The following is an 18,197-nucleotide window of genomic DNA, read 5'->3' on the forward strand; positions in this document are numbered from 1 at the left end:
ACAAGCGGTGTTCACCTTGATCTGTCTGAAGAATTTGAGTTCTCTGGTTCTGGACATCACCAAGCAATTACCATAGCCATTGCTGAAAACTCATTCTATTTTCACAGCAATGTGATGACTCTGTTATTTCTGTGCAGTATGTATCAGCAATATCAGCCAGGAATTTGCTGTGTCCACAGTAACCTCTATTTAAAACATGGCCTTGCTTTTTGCTGCATCAGTGTCTCCTCCATATCCTTCTCCTGCCTGTGACACCCACTTCTTCACCACATAAACACTGTGTTGGAAGCATTTCTGCCCAAATTGTAGGGTGAAAATAATCATTTCCTACTGCTGGCAAATGAACTAAAACTTTTCCTTCTTACCTGTGAAGCCATTCTCTGGCAGAATCAGTTTGAAAAGTGCAAGGTATTTTTTAGGAAGGGAGTAAATACTTAAAAAGAGCATTAAGGTGATACAGGTTTGTCTGTCTTCTCTGACCTTAACCTGAAACAAGAGGAAAGGGTTGTATGGGCTTCCTTTGAATAATTAAATACAAATAATAGTAAAATGAAAACAAACAAACAAAATCAATTCAGTGCCTCTCCACCAGAGCCCCAAAGTCAAGTGCTTACAATGCAAAATGCCACTCTTCTCCCTCCTTTAGAATCTCACAGACACATGCCACAGCCCTTTGCCCAAATCCAGCTGCTTCTGCTTCACCACACAGCCTGATCATCCTGTAAAATTTTACACCAATTTGTGGCAAATTGAAAACAAAATAAGATCTGAACAATAGGAAAATATCATACAAAATCACCTGCACTAAATACAGTAGGAAAAGATAAACGTGAGCTCTCTCTCCGAGACGTCTGTGCATACATCTAAGCTCCTGATGCCTGTGGGTGTATGAGCAAAATACTCACCTCCCACTGATGGAAATATTGAGATTAACAACATTATTTGCCTTGTGGCAAATAACACTTTTCTTTTTCAACTCACAGACAAGTGTCATAAAAGATTGAACATGCACATTCACAGGATGCTTATGAAGTAGTTGGTATTAGAATTCCCTGGGTGGGCAATTACAGCCACGTGCTGCTTTTTGAACAGTTTTTAATTAGTCTCAAGGTGACTCAGCTCACAAATACCCCTGCTGGCTTCTCCATAAAGCTTCCCGTAAGCACTTTTGGTGCTTCTTGGGGCACTGTGCAGACAGGCTTGCATGACTACCTGCTTTGGGCTCATCTTGAAAAACAGGGCTCAGCAAAAGCCAGAGCTCCCCTTGTGCAGGGAAGTCACACATTGCAATGTCTGCTCTGGACCAGCAAAGTTCAAACATCAAAATTCTGCAAAGAACAGAATTTGGGAGAAAAAAAAAAAAAGTCATTTCAGAGATGGCAAAACACTGATCAAAAGCGGGCACTTAGGGGCTCCAATACCACCTGCAGCACTGTGCTGCTTTGCTCATGTGAGGAGCAACGTTTGCTACTTCTCCTGGTGCAGTCCCCACGCCTGTTCATCTCTGATAATTTTAATTTTGGAAGTCCTGAAGAGCTGGAATTATTTGAAATTAACCTTGTAGCACTTTTAGGTTGTCTTTGATGATTTAAACTTACGGAAACGTTTAGAACAGAAGCATTAACTTTTATAAACGTTCACAGAAACGTCCGGTTTTAGGTCTGGCAGTAACTGGGGGTGTTCTTACCAGGGCACAAGAAATCCCCAGCAAGTACAACGTTGCTGCAGGCCTGTCCCCCAGCCCTGTTCACATCTTGGAGGAGGACATGCTCCCTTCTGTGCCCGCGTTCAGCCTCGGGGAGAATTCCCTGACTTTTTCACTGCGGTATGAGCAACACTTTCATTTCCTCATTATTTATTTTTTATTGCAAGTTCTCCCATGGAACTGCCTGGAACGTCAAAGAGACGTTCCCATTGCCTAGCATGGGAAAGCATCCGAGCAAAACAAGCGCTGCTCCCACGCCAGGCGGCACCAGCCCCATCCAAACTTTCCAAACTCATAACTGCGACCCACTGACCCCGCTACCCAGGGGAAGGATGGGAGCCCTCGGCTAGCTGTGGGAGCTGGCATTGCTTACAGAAAGCTATCACAAACCAAGGCCAAGTCACGCTGCAGAGACGTGAGGATGTCTGGCTAGACCTCCACACACGTGGCAAACTTCGAAGGCTGCAGTCTCTATCCTGCAAAGACGATCAAGCATCACCTCAAACATGTGTGGCCCCAGTTACATCAGCTGGGGCTGCTTAGAAACTGCAGGTTATTGTTCAGGATCACTGCATGAAACAACGCAGACCCCGTGGAGGAGTTATCTTCTCCGCAGGTGCTCGTTGAATTCACTTCTTATCACATACAGCATTACAATGCAGCAGATAGACAAATTCAACTGGATTTATCCATGCTAAACATGGCCCTTAGGCCCACCACAAAGTTTTATTGCTAGGGTTGGGTACGTGCTTAATCTGACTGTGGTTTTCTTGGCCCTTTCAGAAAACTCCAGCAGCCCCTGAGACAGCAGCAAGATACGCTGAGAAGCACAGCTCAAGCCATGGCAGGATGCGTCCAGGCTAACCTGGGACAGCTAAAGTCCCAGCAGGGAAAACTCCTACAGGAAAACACGTCTGCTGGCAGCACCCCTGGAGTGACAGCCCAGGGCAATGCCTCTATCAGAGGTAATCCTGTGTTGTTATACCCAAATTGAGCAGTTTTCCTCCTGCAGCATCCCTGGGGGGTGGCTTTGTGAGGCAGGGCTGGGGGCTGAGCAAGGAAAGGAGAAAAAGCCCCATCACAGCCAGAAACAGGGATGTGCCCTGCAAACAGGACATGTTGGAGAGTCCAGCACCAGGGTTCCAGCACATCAGTGCCTGGCGCTGTGGAGACCTAGGGGGGATCTCTCAGTAAGTGATGCAGCTTTCGTTTTCCTCCCATTTCACAGCATTTCTGAAATTATTTCTGTGCCTGTGTTAGCACCCTGCTGTCCCCTTCTGTCAATGTTCAGAAACCTCTGATCCAGAGAACAGGCTGGACAAAACAATACTGGCATTGAATGAGAGCCTCCAGGCAAGGGGTAAGCAGAATTTAGGGGACAGGAGAGCATTTTGCGCTGGAAGGAGAAATTCCCTGTCTGCCAGGCAACAGCAGAAAGACGGCTGGAAAGAACCTCACCTGAGCTCTGCCAGGAGGTCACACCACAGAGGATCCTGGAAGCAAAAAAAACCACGACCAAGACTGCACAAGGAGGCGACCAGAGTGGACTGTCAGGCCCGGAGGGGCTCATGGCATCGCTGAGGTGCCAGGGACTGCTCAGCTTTCTTCCAAGGCAGAGAGTTACACGGAGCTTAGGGGCTGGGGTGCTCACTCAGTGCCTGCGCTGTGCTCCCCTTTCACAGGAGGGGCTGGAAAGGCAGCCCCAAATCCCTTGCCATCACTGTTTCAGGGAAAGAATAGCTTAACAGATGGCAATTAGTAACTTCTCTAAAGGAACACGCAGCAGTGGTTTCCTGGAAGCAGGTTTAATTACTGAGAACACAATCCCAAATTGCTATTAGTATTCCCTATCAGTGTTACAAGCGGTATTGTGGGATGGGCAACAAGCAGGCAAGCATTCAGCCATCTCTTATCTGCTCTTCAGAACCTTTCATGTCTGAAAAATAGCCAAATGACTGAAAATTTGCTCCTGGAACTGTTTTGCATCCCATTTTTGTGTGCCAAGGAAATGTTGTCTAGTTTTAAAGCAGACGTTTCACTGCATGCAGAACCAACCCCTGGAAAGTCCCAAGGGAGACTGCATAAATATTTGGGTGTAAATCAAAGGATCAGATGTATGGTTAAGCTAAACCAGTACAAAAGGAAATTAACAGCATCTGTATAGCATCTGCAGCATAAACACAGCCTGGATTTTAGTGTCCTAATTAAACAACCTGCACTAGCACAGCCTCTCCAAACTTGCATTGACCCAAATGCGTGCAGGACTGGCAGAATTCCTGACCCAGGCTGCTTAAGTGCTCTTCTCATTAACCAGAAGTGCTTTCAGGAATGGGAGAGTGAAATAAAAGGAAAAATTCATGCCAAGATGGTTGACAGCTGATCTCCAGCTTCAGCACTGGGACAGGCCAGTGGGACAGCAGCTCTGCCCTGATCCAGGAACTGATAATTGGGCCCAGAATCACAAAAAATGGGTCAGATAAAACCAAGTTCACCTTTTTGGCATGGTCCCACATGCTGACACAGGGGCACACAGGTGTGAAGAGAGCCTCTGCCCCAGGCCTGGCTCCCCCAGCTGGTGGAGCTGCCCTGGACCTAAACAGCCGCCTCTTTAATGAGGCGCCCCAACGAGAAGCTGGTGGCTTCTGCACAAGGCAGTTTGGCCCAGCTACATTCCCACAGCACCCTAAGCTACAGCTATAATTAAAGACGAAAATGAAGCCAAAGATCTTAATGAGCTCAAGGGATGCCTGCTGCTACATCCTGATGGCAATGCATTTGCCATGTCACGTTTGATGCTGCTAAGGAGAGACTTCCCAGTGCTTCCAGCCACGCAGCAGCCAGCATTAGACCCTATAACCATGTTTTCATCCAGTAAATCAAAGCCTGATACTCACAACTAATGAGCCCCTGCAAAATACCTCTCAAATATGAGATTTAAAAGCCTGAAGTGCTTCTAAAGGCAAAGAAATTGAGAACAGGTTCACTAATTAGGGTTCAAGTGAAACAGTAGCGATCCAAATACACTAAAATGCACTTGGTACCAGCCACAAACAGCTCTAGCAACAGGCACCGTGAGCCAAAGAGAAAAACATACTTTGAAAGGAAACACAGGAGGGATGAATGCAGAAGACCTGATTTTGCTCATTCCAAATTGCCTGCCAATGTACTTATGCAGCCTGAAGTGGCTGAAGCGTGAATTTCAGCAGCTATGAAAAGAAAGGTACAAAACACAAGGTACAAGAGGCTTAAGTCAAAGAGAAAACAATCCTGTTTTATCATAAACACAGGAAACAGATTTAGCCAAGCAGTCATAGATAACAGCACAAAGTGTCCCAAACAAGTATTTCTAATACTTTCTAAACCCCGTGGCTGGTTCTGCCATGCCTGTACACCACATTGGCGGTACAAAGACTGATGGCTTTGCTACGCCAGTTTAAGGTCTGTTCACACCACTGGAGCAATGGGGGAACGAAGGGATGCAGCAGGCTGGTGACAGTTGAGTGACTGTGGGCTCCAGCCTGAAACCAATGCTCTGCTGTCACAAACCCTTCTCCTCCAAGGGTAGTCCTCCTCCTGGTATGTCCTCACCCTTCCTTCAACCCCAGTCTGCATTTGGTTTTGCTTGTGTGTTGTTTTTAAGCACATCTGTTGTGGTTCTTTCAGAACACCTCAGGTTGGCCCCTTGCTTTGGAAAACTGTCAGGGTGCAGTCATTTATTTGCATCAGACTGGAGCGACTTTTGCACAGAGGAAAGATCCCACCTTGCACACGTACGTAACTCAAATACAGTCAGAAAATTAGGGTATCCCTGTGTAAGGCCTTCTGCAATGGCAGGACTGCCTGGAGCATCTCTAGCCCCCATCCCACACACGTACGCACCTCCTCCCAAACACTTGCCAGCCGCTCCATCCAAATGCGCCCAGGTAGGAAGCTGCAGTAAGTTTGTGCAGCTAACTAGGGAGGCTGGATCCTGCACGTGAGTAGGAAAAAAATAAAGATTTGCTATCCTGGCCAGTGTCCCCGGGTGACATCTCTGGCCTGCTCTACGGAGGGGCCCTCTGGGCCTTTTAAGAGCCAACGAGTCTATAAATATTCCATGAGAAACATCTCTGAGTTTAAAATTAGCACGAAAAACACTGAGGTCTCAAATGTCTGAGAAGAAGGTTCCCCAGGGCTTTTCCACAGTCAGGCAGACCTCCAGCAACCCCTCACAACCCCCCAGTGGGCTGCAGCAGGGTGCCAGCTCTGCGCAGGGACGGTGCACCAGGGCCCAAGTGATGTCTCTGTACATGATACAGGAGCAACAAGTACTTTCTAGTCGTGGCTTCTATTGGAAAAAAAAAAAATACATTTTTTTTTTAAACCTTGAAATGGCCATCTGACAACTGAAATACAAACAAGGTGGAGGAAAATGGGAAAAAAGCCAAGAGAACTCACTCAAATATGGTAATTGACAAGATTTTCTCTTTTCAATCCCAAAAGAAGAGAAGGTCTTGTAACATTATGTTTATTTTTAGTATAAATAGAGATGAGGGGTGGTGTGATTTTTTTTCTTTCAAAATTGAGGTTTTAGTTTTTCCTTACAAGAGAACAATCGTGTTTAAGAGGCTTTTATGACTTACTATATAAGCCCATGTTTGTTCATGAGTTGGTAAAATCATCCCCAGTGCAATTAAAGTCTTCGGGGCTGCTGTTAAAGCTCCACCCAAACACCCCAGGGGGCAGCTAAGAAGCAGTTTCATTATACTTCAGACTGGCACAAACTCTTACAGCAGGATTTCAGACACCATGGAAACCCATCCCAGGCTCAAAGGCAGGAAGGGAAAAAAGTCTTAATGCTTTTCTTCTCATATCATCTTTGAGAACAAGGTCTTAAGTGTTTCCAACACCTCCACATTAGCTGTGCTTAAAGGAAAATTAATGGTGGCTGTCTATGGGCCACCAGGAAAAGCATGGAAATAATAAATTTCATCAACGCTTACTTGCAGCATGGTGAGAATGGAGCACCGCTTGCTGAAGGACTCAATTTTCTTTACCCTTGCTAACAACCATAGTGATTATTAAAATATAAACAGTGCTTGACTGCTACTAGGAAAGTCCCCTGGATGTTAACAATCGTTTGATTAACCAACGTGTCAGAATTGTTGATTTCCTTCAGCCTGGTAGGAACAACTCTCTTCAGAGCACAAACAAAACGAGGAGTAGGACTGCTGTATTAAAGCAGTCACAAGCCAAATCCACTCTACTTGCCAGAATCAACTGTGGCATACTCAGATAAAGCCCACTGCCTGGGCTGTTTAATCCAGGTATCGACAAACATGCAGTGTAAATACCAGAAAAAACCCACAAGGTTAATCTACTACGTAACACGTTGATGGGAAATGTTGGCTCACTTGATTGACCCTTCCTGAAGGGGAAGATAGGAAGGATTTATTTATCAAAGCTTATTCTAAAACGTATTGTTGGGCTTGGGCTTTGAAGGTGGAAGGAGAAGGTCTGCACAGACTGCCCCACGCCTGCCCACTCATTCCAGGAGGAACTCTTGGTATCCACAGCATTTGCCAGCCTTTCGTTCAGTCCTGTTCATTCTTTGTGGAAAAATCTTTCCATATGAACAACTTTTAGTCTACCACCTCTGCCTATATGAAATTAAAGCCCTGATTCTTCTGCTGCAAGGCATGAGAAAGGGCAAGCCTGCCCACATCAGCCCCTCTTCACATCTGATGGCTGGATTTACAAATGCAGTAAAAGAAAAAAGAATTACAACTAGCTAGCTATTCTACCAGATGTAAGATATGTATCAAAGGAGTACCATAAGATATACAAGCTCTGGGGAAGATATGTGAACCCTTGAGAGCATGCAGCTAGGAGGACGCAACATCCAAGATTTCTTGATTACCAGAATTATTTAACACAGCATAGTACTTTATCACAAAACAATTTCACTTTGCAAAAGAAAAAAACACAGAAGACGATGGAATAAAAATATCCTGTGGAACAACAGAAGAACAATCAGAAGCAAAAATAGGAGCTTCATTCAATCTTTTGAAAAGATGCTCCCTGAGGCAGGCATCTGTACCACGGCTGCTCATGGCCGTGCAGGCTGTGGAGGCTCCCCCGCTGGGGAGGTCTCCACACACCGAGCTTCCCCCCAGTGCCAGGCTGAGAAGCGCTGCTGCCCCACGCCACACCAGGGCTGCTCATTAACCTGGAAGGCTGCAGGCATCTCTGCCAGACAGACGTCTGTGTTTCTGAGAAGAGAGATGTGGTGTTTATTTTAGCGGTACTTCTCCAAACTCGCTTCCAGATAAGGGTGAGGTAATCACAGCACGGGGCACAAAATTCCAGCCAGCCCTGCTGGGAGGCACCGGGGAGGGAGCTGGGTACAGAAACCCCCGTGGGCCACGGGGCTGCCGCCTCTTGAACGGGCGCACCCCAATGAAGAGACTTGGTCCCCCAAACAAGGGGCTCGGGTCTGACCCTTTCGGCTCCAAGGCAGAACCAACCACTGGCCATCCATCAAGGCAGAGGTTTATTTATGGGACGGGCATGAGATCCAGGCAAGCGACACCACAACTTGCTAACGGCCAGCCTTGAAGCAGCAGCTCCCTGGGTCAGACGTCAGCTCTGCTTTGGGGTGACCTGCCATCCCCCTGCTCCTGCCCAGGGCTGTCCTCACTGCAGCTCCAGCAGCTCGGACGAGCTTGCTGCTTTTCTCTCTTCCCTGAAAACCCGGCGGCACAGCTGGGTCACATTCTGATGCCCTTTAGATATTGACTTACTGACTCACGACATTTCTCCACATTGGTGAGCAACCCCGAAGCAAATACCATTTCCCCATTTTTCAGGTGTGTGATTTCCCTGCAGACTTTTTAAGGACAACAGACTCAGCTGCCCCACCAGAGACCCACACCAGTGTATTCAGTGCAAGGGCTGGGCCACACGCTGCAGATTTCACTGTGGTAAAAACACCTTTTAAGAACACTTTTAACAGCACTTCCTGTTCTGAATAACAAACAGATAACTATCTGCATTTTTCAATAACCAGAAGGAGCGATCTCAGGCTACCCAGACAGCAAGCCATTTCTTTTGTGGGTTTGTAGTTGAGCTCTGGACCCATCGGGCAGCTCTGACCTTCTCCTGAGCAGGCTGACCTTGTGCCTGCAGAGCCAGCACCAGGGCCAGCGTGAAAGCTGGTGTGCCAGGAGTCTGGGGAAGGCAAGGGGAGAAAGATGCACACCAAAACACCCCAACCCCGAGGGTTTAGCACCCTCCCACTGCAGTTACCTGTGGTAAATGAGCCCCAGCACTCCCCCCAGACGCCTTTTGAAACAACCAGCATGTTTCAATAAATACCCAGGTCTAGCAGCCCTGCAAAGGAAGTCACAGCCCAAAGACACACCAAGGCCACGTCTCTTCTTCCCTTCGGGAAATTTCAGTCTGAGAGAGGAGTGTTTCTCATTACTGCTCATAGCAGCAAGGAACAATACTGGAAAAATTAACTTGTAATTGGAAAGTGACTCAGAGATCAACAGAGGCATTGAGTCCTGAGAGAATAAATGGTAATAGCGCCAGCTTCCAGGAAGAAAGCATGCCAGAAAATTACAATTAGAAAAAAAAAAAATAACGTGCAAAAGGGGGACAGACACATGTACATATTTAAATGGCTGAGATGAATAAAAAAATGCTTTTTTCCCCCAGGTTACGACAAGCAGACTGGAACAGCAGGCTCCTAGCCCTGTACCTATCTCATCTCCTGCAAGGGGAAGCCCTTGCTCCGAGAGCCCCTGCTGCCCGGGTACAGGCCGCTGTATTTTTAAGCGCATGCAAACATTTCCTGTGTCCAAGCTGCAGTCTGTGCCCCATCCTCAGAGGGGAGATTGCTGTGCTGGTAGAAGTTCTGAATCCACAGGTATGAGGGAAGTATCCAGAGACTTCATCATCTTCCAAAAGACAAGAAAGAAAAACTACATAAACCAGCAAAACAGTAAATTCTTATGCATTGACAACATACTCTGATCTATTACCAATAAAAAATGATGAGCTTTCTCAGACTTCAAATTATACATGCATCAGACTTACAAACATCAGCAGCACAATATAGCATGCAATTTGCTCACATACCGCACTATTAGGGGAAAGTGTGTGCTGTGGGAAGAGCACACAGCAGAGCCCTGTAAAGTTACCCCCAGAGGCAGCAGCTATAAGCATCACTGCAGCACTGTGCAGCTTTTTGCTTCTTCCCCTTGTGCAAGCGTACAGCATATGGCAATAAAAACCAGTGGAGTCCCAGCAGAACAGGAACAAACTTCTTAAATCATGCTGAACGTTGTAAATCTGATAAGTGAGAATCACACTGGCAAAGCAGCACAAAATCGCTTCTTGCAGTCTCCTGGTGGAGTGCTGCATCCTCACATCTGGCACAGAGAGGAACCTCTTAGGTTTACACATCGGGCACAGGGTTACTCAGGTTTGTAAGTGGAAACAACTTCTGTAGCACTACAGGATTTCTGAAGTGTATTCAGTTCAATAAAATGGCTTTAAAATATTTATACTGCAGCAAAATTGCACTGACATGGGACATTCATGACCACCAATCAGGACTTGGAGTTCCAAGCTGGCACAGCAGGCACTTTGGTCATTAGGTATCTGACTGATTCTTTATTTACTCACTTGTTTGAATATAATTTCCTGAAACTTATTTTACAGCTCTCCCATTCTTGTTGTTGTTTTTTTTTTTTTATTTTTTTTTTCTGTTTGACAAGCAAACACAAGCCAAACCCTGCCATTGGTGGAGCGCACACCTTCCAACTTCAAAGGAAGAGCTGCTGGTTCCTGGAAACCTCCACATCAGGGGCTTCACTCTTCAAGCCAGAGGTACGTTATTAGGTAAACAGAGAGCAAATTTTTAACTCAAAGTTAAGCAAGCAGTGGCATGGGACTGTGCAGAGCACGCTTTGAGAGAGCAAGCTCAAAGTGACTCCCGAGGAGGCACTGGTGCAGTGGTCACACTGCAGTCACCCATGGCTGATGCCCACCGAAGCACTGCGATACGCGGTGTTGTAACAGAGCCCCTGCAGCTTCAGCTCACCTTGGAAACAAAAAGCAAAATGTTTGTATTTTTGCTGATCCACAGAGGAGCTTTGAAATGCAGCCTCATCGCCACCAGAAACCTCAGAAGTAGATGCTCAGGCATTCCCAGCTGCTTTTGAATTCAGCGACTGAGTTAGTGGTGGTTCTGCAGCAGATGGTTTTGCAGGCCCAGTTTTGAAACTTTCCTGTATTTATTTATTTATTCAGCTCTCTTGTGACCACACAGCTGCAGCTGGGCACAGCGGGGGTATGCTAGCAAAGCACACTTTGCAAAAAGCAAGTGTGACCTCAGGTGATGGCATCAGCTCAGCTCTTATTAATTTCTGTATCATCTTTTCCAAGGATGCTTTTTTGCTTATGCTGGAAGATTACTGAACAAAGCATTTTCATATGGCTTAACCTAGGGAAATGCCAAACGCAGACCTACAGAAACCACCTGCTCACAACGTGGGAAGGATAACGAGTGATGATGGAATTAGGCCACTGTGTCTAGCTTTGGGGAAAATGCTGATTCACAGAGAACTGTAACATACACCATGTCCCCTAGCCTTACAGGAGTCCCTGGGGACTGCAGGGACTGGGAAATGCAAAGCGCTCACTGGTTGCTGCCTGCCCAGAGTTGTGCCACACTCACACAACTGCAGTCCCAGTTTTGCCTCAAACAGGAAAATAGGAAACGACCGTAGGGCAATGGGAAAGGTGAGCTGCAGCTCACGGCATGCACGCTTTGGATAGGAGACAAAGGATCACCTGAGTGAGCAGTACCTGCATCACGTCTACACACCAAACGCATTCCTGCTCAAAGCTGTTTGCTTGAGTCTAACAGGAACAGGGTACTGCTGTGGCCTTTGCCAAAATGAAACCTCCAATTCTACGAGTGAACAGCAGGCACTCTGCGCATTACTTCTCTGCACGTAGAAGTAGGACATGGCCCATCTCTAGAGATCTCCTACCGACCTATTCTAAAAGGTTCCCAAGGTGTTACGCCCTCACAATTAACTTTAGGAACTGCATAGAAGCATGCAGTTTGATGGACATCGATTTCTCAAGTTAAAATTTAAAAAAATAAAATAAAAGAATAAAACTGTCTATCAGCTTCCAGTCTCTGAAGGCTCTTTTGTTCTCGACACAGATCCAACTGCAACAAACCTTCAGGGTTTCAAGACACTGAGCTGAAAAAAAAAAAATCATTTATATTTCTATATTATCGCCTAACACACAGTGGAGATGTTTGTTTCCAGAGCACCAGGCTAGAGGCATTGTTAGCAACATAGCTTGAAAAGCTAATCAGCTTTTGGACACACAAATTTTCGACTGCACAGAAAATAAGCCCCAGTCACATAACAAGATGAGGTCTAAGAGCACCCCACTATGAGGGCTGTGACATGGGAATTCAATGGCAGGCTAGAAGATGCTGTTTGCCATCAGCTGTGAGTCACATTTTCTCTCTGTGCATTCACATCTTCTCCCAAAACTGTATCATGTGGCCAAATCTTGAAGTCTCCTGAAAACAAAGACTCTTGCAATCAAGTTAGATAAGAACTGTCTGAACTAGTACAGAAGGAAACAAAAATACAGCTAGATGCTCTCCACATGCTAGCAATTAATTTATTCTCAAACTCCCAAATCTCGGCCATCACATGAGCTTAAGGGCCTGATCCACAACCCACTGAGTCACAGGAAGCCTTTCTACCCTCTCACAGTGGATGTGAACAAGCTTCAGGTGACAGGAGTTGGTCAAGGAGGCAGGAGGGAGCAAGGGATAACACAAGCTTAGGTTTAATACCAATAGCAGGGCCCTAGAACTGAAAAAGTGATTGAATTTGAAGTTGTCTGTATTGTCCCTTTCATGGAAAACAGTGATAAAAATATCTAACTTCTTGATATGCCACTTCCTTATTAATGTGTATCACCAAGGCTGTGTATTTGTTATTTTTTTCCACTGCAGTTAAAAAAAAAAAAAATACATTTTCTACCACATATACCATTACTGTATTACACGCAGGGCAACAGTCTGGGTGAGCGACTGACCTGCAGAGCTGGATGAACTTTTCACCGCGAAATCTGGAGCAACACACCCACACCAAAGCCCAGTCCCCAGCTGGAGGTGTTGTGTACCCCAGCCCCATCCACATTGACTCATTCTGCCTTTGTTTGCCTTGCACGTCTTGAAAACAGAAATCTGAAGAGAACTTCCCCCCCTCCTGCTTGCAAGACGCTCTTTGATTGTTCTGGCACAGGGGGACTGTTCTGAGTTTCACACTCCTAGGAAGAGAAACCCAAGGTTGGCACTGCCGTGAACCAGATGACAGAGAGCAGCAGGTAAGCAGCCCACCCCACCCAGTGCAATGCTCACGTCCCAGCAGATCTTGGGTAGGATCAACGAGAAGCTAATCCAGCAAGGACTGTGTGAACTTCACCTATGAATACAGATCAATGTTGAGGCTTTCTATCAGCTTCCCTCACCAACATCTGCAGTCAGATGCGAAGCAGCCCCTCACACCTCATTCCTGCCCAAATTGTCACAGTTCAGTTCGAGGCAAGCAGAGTTGCCATGGTTGGCATTCGGGTTTTGCTGACCATCCTACTGATACACGACTGCAGGACAGGCATACCAAGCCTCAGCAAGAGATGAAAAGCCCAGAATTGCCATTGTCACAGCTGTGCCACCCACACTTGGTGAGAGAACCAAGCCAGGTCAGATCAAGAGGTGCTGTGTCCACCCCTCAGGCCACAGGGACAGCACAGACCTGTGCACAAACCGATCATGGAAATGACTGTGAGGTGCTGCGAGGGACAGGTCTGGTATCCCATCTGTGCTGTTTGAAGGCAGCTAACACCAACTCAGCCACGGCTATCATTTGAGACCTCAGCTTGGAAACTAGGAGGGCCAGCTTTCTGCAAGAAATAGGCTTTAACCAGAATGTCACATACTGATGAAGACAAGGAGTGAAGGGGACTTGCTTCATCTCAAAACCAGAAAATACTGTTTCAATTCCCCAAAAAAAAAAAAAAAATATTCTGACTGAGAAAACAGCAATAAGCATACAGCTCTGTTGTCATTGCTTTTCTTCACAGCAGTCCAGAGCATCCCTCAATAAGCATGCGAGGAGCCCGATGAGCAAATGACCCACCCTACTCTCTCTGTGCAGTCTGCATCTTCTCATGGTTCTGCTATGAGCCTGTTCTGCACTTCCAAAGCCTGTAGATCCCCAGGTCCTCCTTACAACCCTTCTTATAGATGGGTGTCACATTAGAGAGTGATGCCACAGAAGAGGCACTCACACACCTGGCATCCCTGTACCCACTGCAGACCTGCAGAACTGGAGGCCATCTGAAACAGAGCTCACACCTGCTGCCAGGATACACAGCTTAGCCGTACCATTACCTCACACCACTCAAAAGCAAGAATCCCAAATGACTATTGCACTGCCAAGTTGCTCACGGATGCAAACAATGCCTAGAATTTAAAGTAGCAAAAATACAGATAGGAGACCACCATACTTACCTTATTCATGCAAGTTAGATCTGTTAATCATTATAAAGAAGGAAAGAGTGTCTATAGACAACCAGTTATGGTTACATCTGGTCAGACTCAAGTTATCTGCCGTGACAGTGCTAGCGAACAAGGTTAGGTTGCTTCCTGTTACAAATGCTTAGAGCATCTCAGTTCTAACAAGAGGAGTTTTATCACTTCCCCTTAATTCTTCAGCTAGGACCTTCCCCATTCACAGAGCCTGTATAATTATAATTGAAGGGGAAGCGGCTTTTCTTCTGCCATGAAACTGAGTTTTAAAATGCACTTTCTGGTTGGTAGTTGGGATGAGCCAGCAGCCTCTAAATTACCTGGAAAACTCCACTGCCCTAATAGCAGATTGCTTTGCAGCTGTTCTAGCCACACAAGGCCCAGCTTTAACCATTTGCTCCACCTGTTTTCCTAAATTCAAGTGTAAATGCCCCCCTCACCCACGTATTCTTAGGAAACATGGCCTGACCTTTAATATACACGTACCTTGGTAAGCTGAGAGAAAATCAAATAGCATAACACTCATCAAGATAACTGAGGAAAAAAAATCAACTCAGGGAAATGGATTCTCAGCTTGTGAAAATGATTTATAACTTCCTTGATTTATCCCAGTTAAAGATCTGGCTACATTTTTGAGAAGTGTTTTAAAACAGTAATGCCGGTCTTCAGCATGTATGAAGAGGCGGGGAATACTTAGGCGAGCAAGAAAAAGCTAAGTTCCCCCTCCATACTCTCGTTAAGATTAATGTTTAAGTAATGGTGCATACACTGTAAATAACACCTATTTGGTAATATATAAACCACAAGTTAGGGCATGCAGTTCAGTTTTCCTATTTTTATCTTGCTGGATGTAGCTGAAACCGGCTTTTAACAAAGTACAACCTACTCTCACGCACACCAGTTCTGTTATTCTGTTTAGTGAATTAAAACAAATGCTACAAACACTAGTATTATTTTCACCACCTACAGCCCTGAGTTTCCTTTTACTCATTCAGTACCAGAGAAGGACTCAGATATTCAGTATTTTAGACTGAAGCAGATTAGTTGTAAAGATGGCCTACAGGCTGAACCTGTCAAGGGCTCAACTCGGTTCAATCCCCCTGGTGTAACAGGCCTCCTTCTGAGGCTCCCATGCACTGACAAGAAGGACTAATACACCGCAGACCATTTCTTCATGCTGAAGGGGACAGAAGCTCAGCCCTCCACAGACAGTTTCTGCTGTGCTTACACGGTGCCCGTCTGCAACAGGGATTTTGTAAGCTCCTGCTGGTCCCCTACAGCAAACTGCTTTCCACCCCAGGGTCATCACAAACCCATTGGAGATCTTAGAGCTCTTTTAAACTGCAAACCACAACTGCCCAGGCTAAGAGTCTAACTTTCTCTGACCTGAAGAACAGCCATTGTCATCTACTGAGAGTGTTTTGTCATGGGTTTAAAATCGAGTGGGCTCATGGAAGTGCCATACTATTGTTGTTGTAGAGGACTCCAGGGCCAGGCAGGAAAAGGGCACCGCAGGATTTCTGCATGAACGGGCACACAGTCATTTCGAGCTGAGTTTATTCCCAGAAATACAGCTTTCAGTCCACACTGACCTTCAAAACAGGCAGCACGCTCAGCACTGGCATGCAGACCGCAGAACAAGTTTGCTGCATTTTGGGAAATCTCTGTTTCTGTTTAAAGAGATCCAGCTCCTGCCAGAAGTTACTTGCAACAAACTAAAGCACTTTCAGTCAACTCCCTCTGCTCCTCCCCTTCTCTCTCACCATCTATTTTTGTATCACACCGAAAACCATTTTCGGTGTCACATTAGCCACATGGCACAGCCTCCCCTCTCCTTCTGGGCTTCTGAATTTAAGAACAGCTGCAATAAGAAGACACACAACTGTGTGTCCCCTTATGTTAGCTAACATGGTCAACTTCATACAGAAAATAAATGAGGTGAGAGGTTAATTTAGCATTATGCCCTTAAAGATTGCATCTTCTCTGGCTTTTGGAGAATTATTTGGAAAAAAAATGCATTAGATATAGTCCTCCCAGAATGTACTCTGAATAGAAGTTTTTTTTCAAATACACACTGCTTAAGTTTTCTCCCCAAATTAGTGTTGTTCCCTGCACCTTGAACAGAGTTTAGTAGCAGAGTGCTATGTGTAGGAGAAGCTCCAAGACTGACCTGACTGTTAAACGAAGCGTTCCTTATGAAATTTCGCCCTTCTCACGCACAAAGTTTCAGGTTTACGCTGCTAAGCAGCTTGTTGAGTTTAAAAAATATATTTGCATACAAGAACAGAGCTAAGAGGACCACTTACCAGTTTTCCTTCATCTACATTTTACAAACAGGCATGTCCTCCTCCTTGTAAACTCCCTCTTCAGAGAGCAGCCCTCACGTGCAGACCCTGAGAAAAGAGGCTGCTCCTCACCTGGAGTGAGCCCCAGAGCAGCTGAGGCACAGCTTGCTCCTGCTACAACCCAGTTAGCTCGTTAGCTCCAGGTGTCAGCATGCTACCCATGGGGCTGGGGCAGTTCCCTTCTCGGGACACCAGTTAACATTTACACAGCCATCCACAGGCTCTTTCCTATGTTCATCTGCCCTGCAAATGCACCAGGGCATTTCCATCTCTGTGGCATACTGTTTCTGGTGTGTTTGCTACGATCTAACACCTCCATAGCCATGCACACGTACATGTAATCTGCTCCAAAACAGTATCTGATTTTCCTATGCTGTGCCTTGTATCATCACCTGAAACAAGTGAAGATGTTTCCCTGTTAGATTGGTAAAATTTGCAAGTGAAAACAAACATCAAAAGGGCTGGAAAGAGTCACCTTCACGTTATGCGAGAGAGAAGAATAACCCTTCTCAGCTGTGGCTGTACCTTTACTTGAGTGTACACACAGCAAACAAAAGGAATATTTGGCTGAGGGGGATTGTGTTTCTTTCCAGGGAGTGTTTTTTTTAACCATGTTTTTTGATAAAACAGATAAGCCTTGTCAGATCTAGCTGCAAATCAACCACTATACTCATCTGGGGCAGGTGAGGAGGATGTATGTGTTGACTCAGCTACATAGAATCTGAATTTCTGGGATTTTTCTCCCCTTTTCCTTTAGTAAAAGCAAAATGACAAGAGCAACAAAAACGTGCAGTTTTGTCAGACCAGCGTTGCTCTCCTCCTGCTTTGCACATGGGTAGGAAGTAAGCTGTTCAAAGTCTGGAAACCTTTAGAAAGACACCGTAGGAGGCATAAGGCTTTTGTTACAGCCTAGCTTTTATTGCCCACTCATGTAAACTTGGCTCTTCTAAATACCAGACTCGTCATCACTTGCAATTTATATCAGATTTGTATCTATACAGCCAAAAAAAAAAAAAAGAGGGTTAACACTGGCCTATTTTAGGCTCCGTCATAATTCCCGTAAAAAATGTTTACTGCATAAGTGAATTATATGTTGGATCTAGCTAAAATTGTTAGCATGTTTGAAATTTCATGCTGAGTGCAACACTATTGCCAGTAAGTAACTGAGGGCTCTGAAAGACCCCAGGGAGCCTGTGTGGCATTTTTTCTCTTGCAGGAGAAGAAGCTGGTTCAGGAGACCCCCACGAGAACACCAGAAGGACTTCGCAGAGCCATGTTCAGGCACAGCTGCTCCTCCACAGCACTGGAACATCCATCTATCACGCAGCCCAAGGTCATCCCAACAGGGAAGATGAGGGAAAATGAGGTTGTGTGAAATAACAAATGAAACCACCTAAGAAAAAAGGAAGAAGCAGGTTGAATCCCAACTAAACACAAACTAAGAAGGCAAACCACTGTGACAGATAGTCCCTTAAACCAAGGGCCAGAGGTAGGACTGTTACATGCTACAAGTTGAGATGGCAAGAGC

At 45.8% G+C, this 18,197-nt stretch overlaps 2 protein-coding genes across 2 annotated transcripts in view; both read right to left on the reverse strand.

Moving 5' to 3' along the window:
• Nucleotides 1-16,737, reverse strand: part of LOC309881454 (G-protein coupled receptor 35-like) — a 46,470-nt gene extending 29,733 nt beyond the window's left edge. The window contains exon 1 of the mRNA XM_082767434.1: nt 16,631-16,737. The gene's annotated coding sequence lies outside the window, so the exon portion shown is untranslated. The remainder of the gene's footprint in view (nt 1-16,630) is intronic.
• Nucleotides 16,738-17,605: 868 nt separating this feature from the next.
• Nucleotides 17,606-18,197, reverse strand: part of ST6GAL1 (ST6 beta-galactoside alpha-2,6-sialyltransferase 1) — a 43,182-nt gene continuing 42,590 nt past the window's right edge. Inside the window, exon 9 of the transcript XR_014318147.1 lies at nt 17,606-18,062. The gene's annotated coding sequence lies outside the window, so the exon portion shown is untranslated. The remainder of the gene's footprint in view (nt 18,063-18,197) is intronic.

This window comes from Aythya marila, assembly GCF_965140915.1.
Source record: "Aythya marila genome assembly, chromosome: 9".
NCBI lineage: Eukaryota > Metazoa > Chordata > Aves > Anseriformes > Anatidae > Aythya > Aythya marila.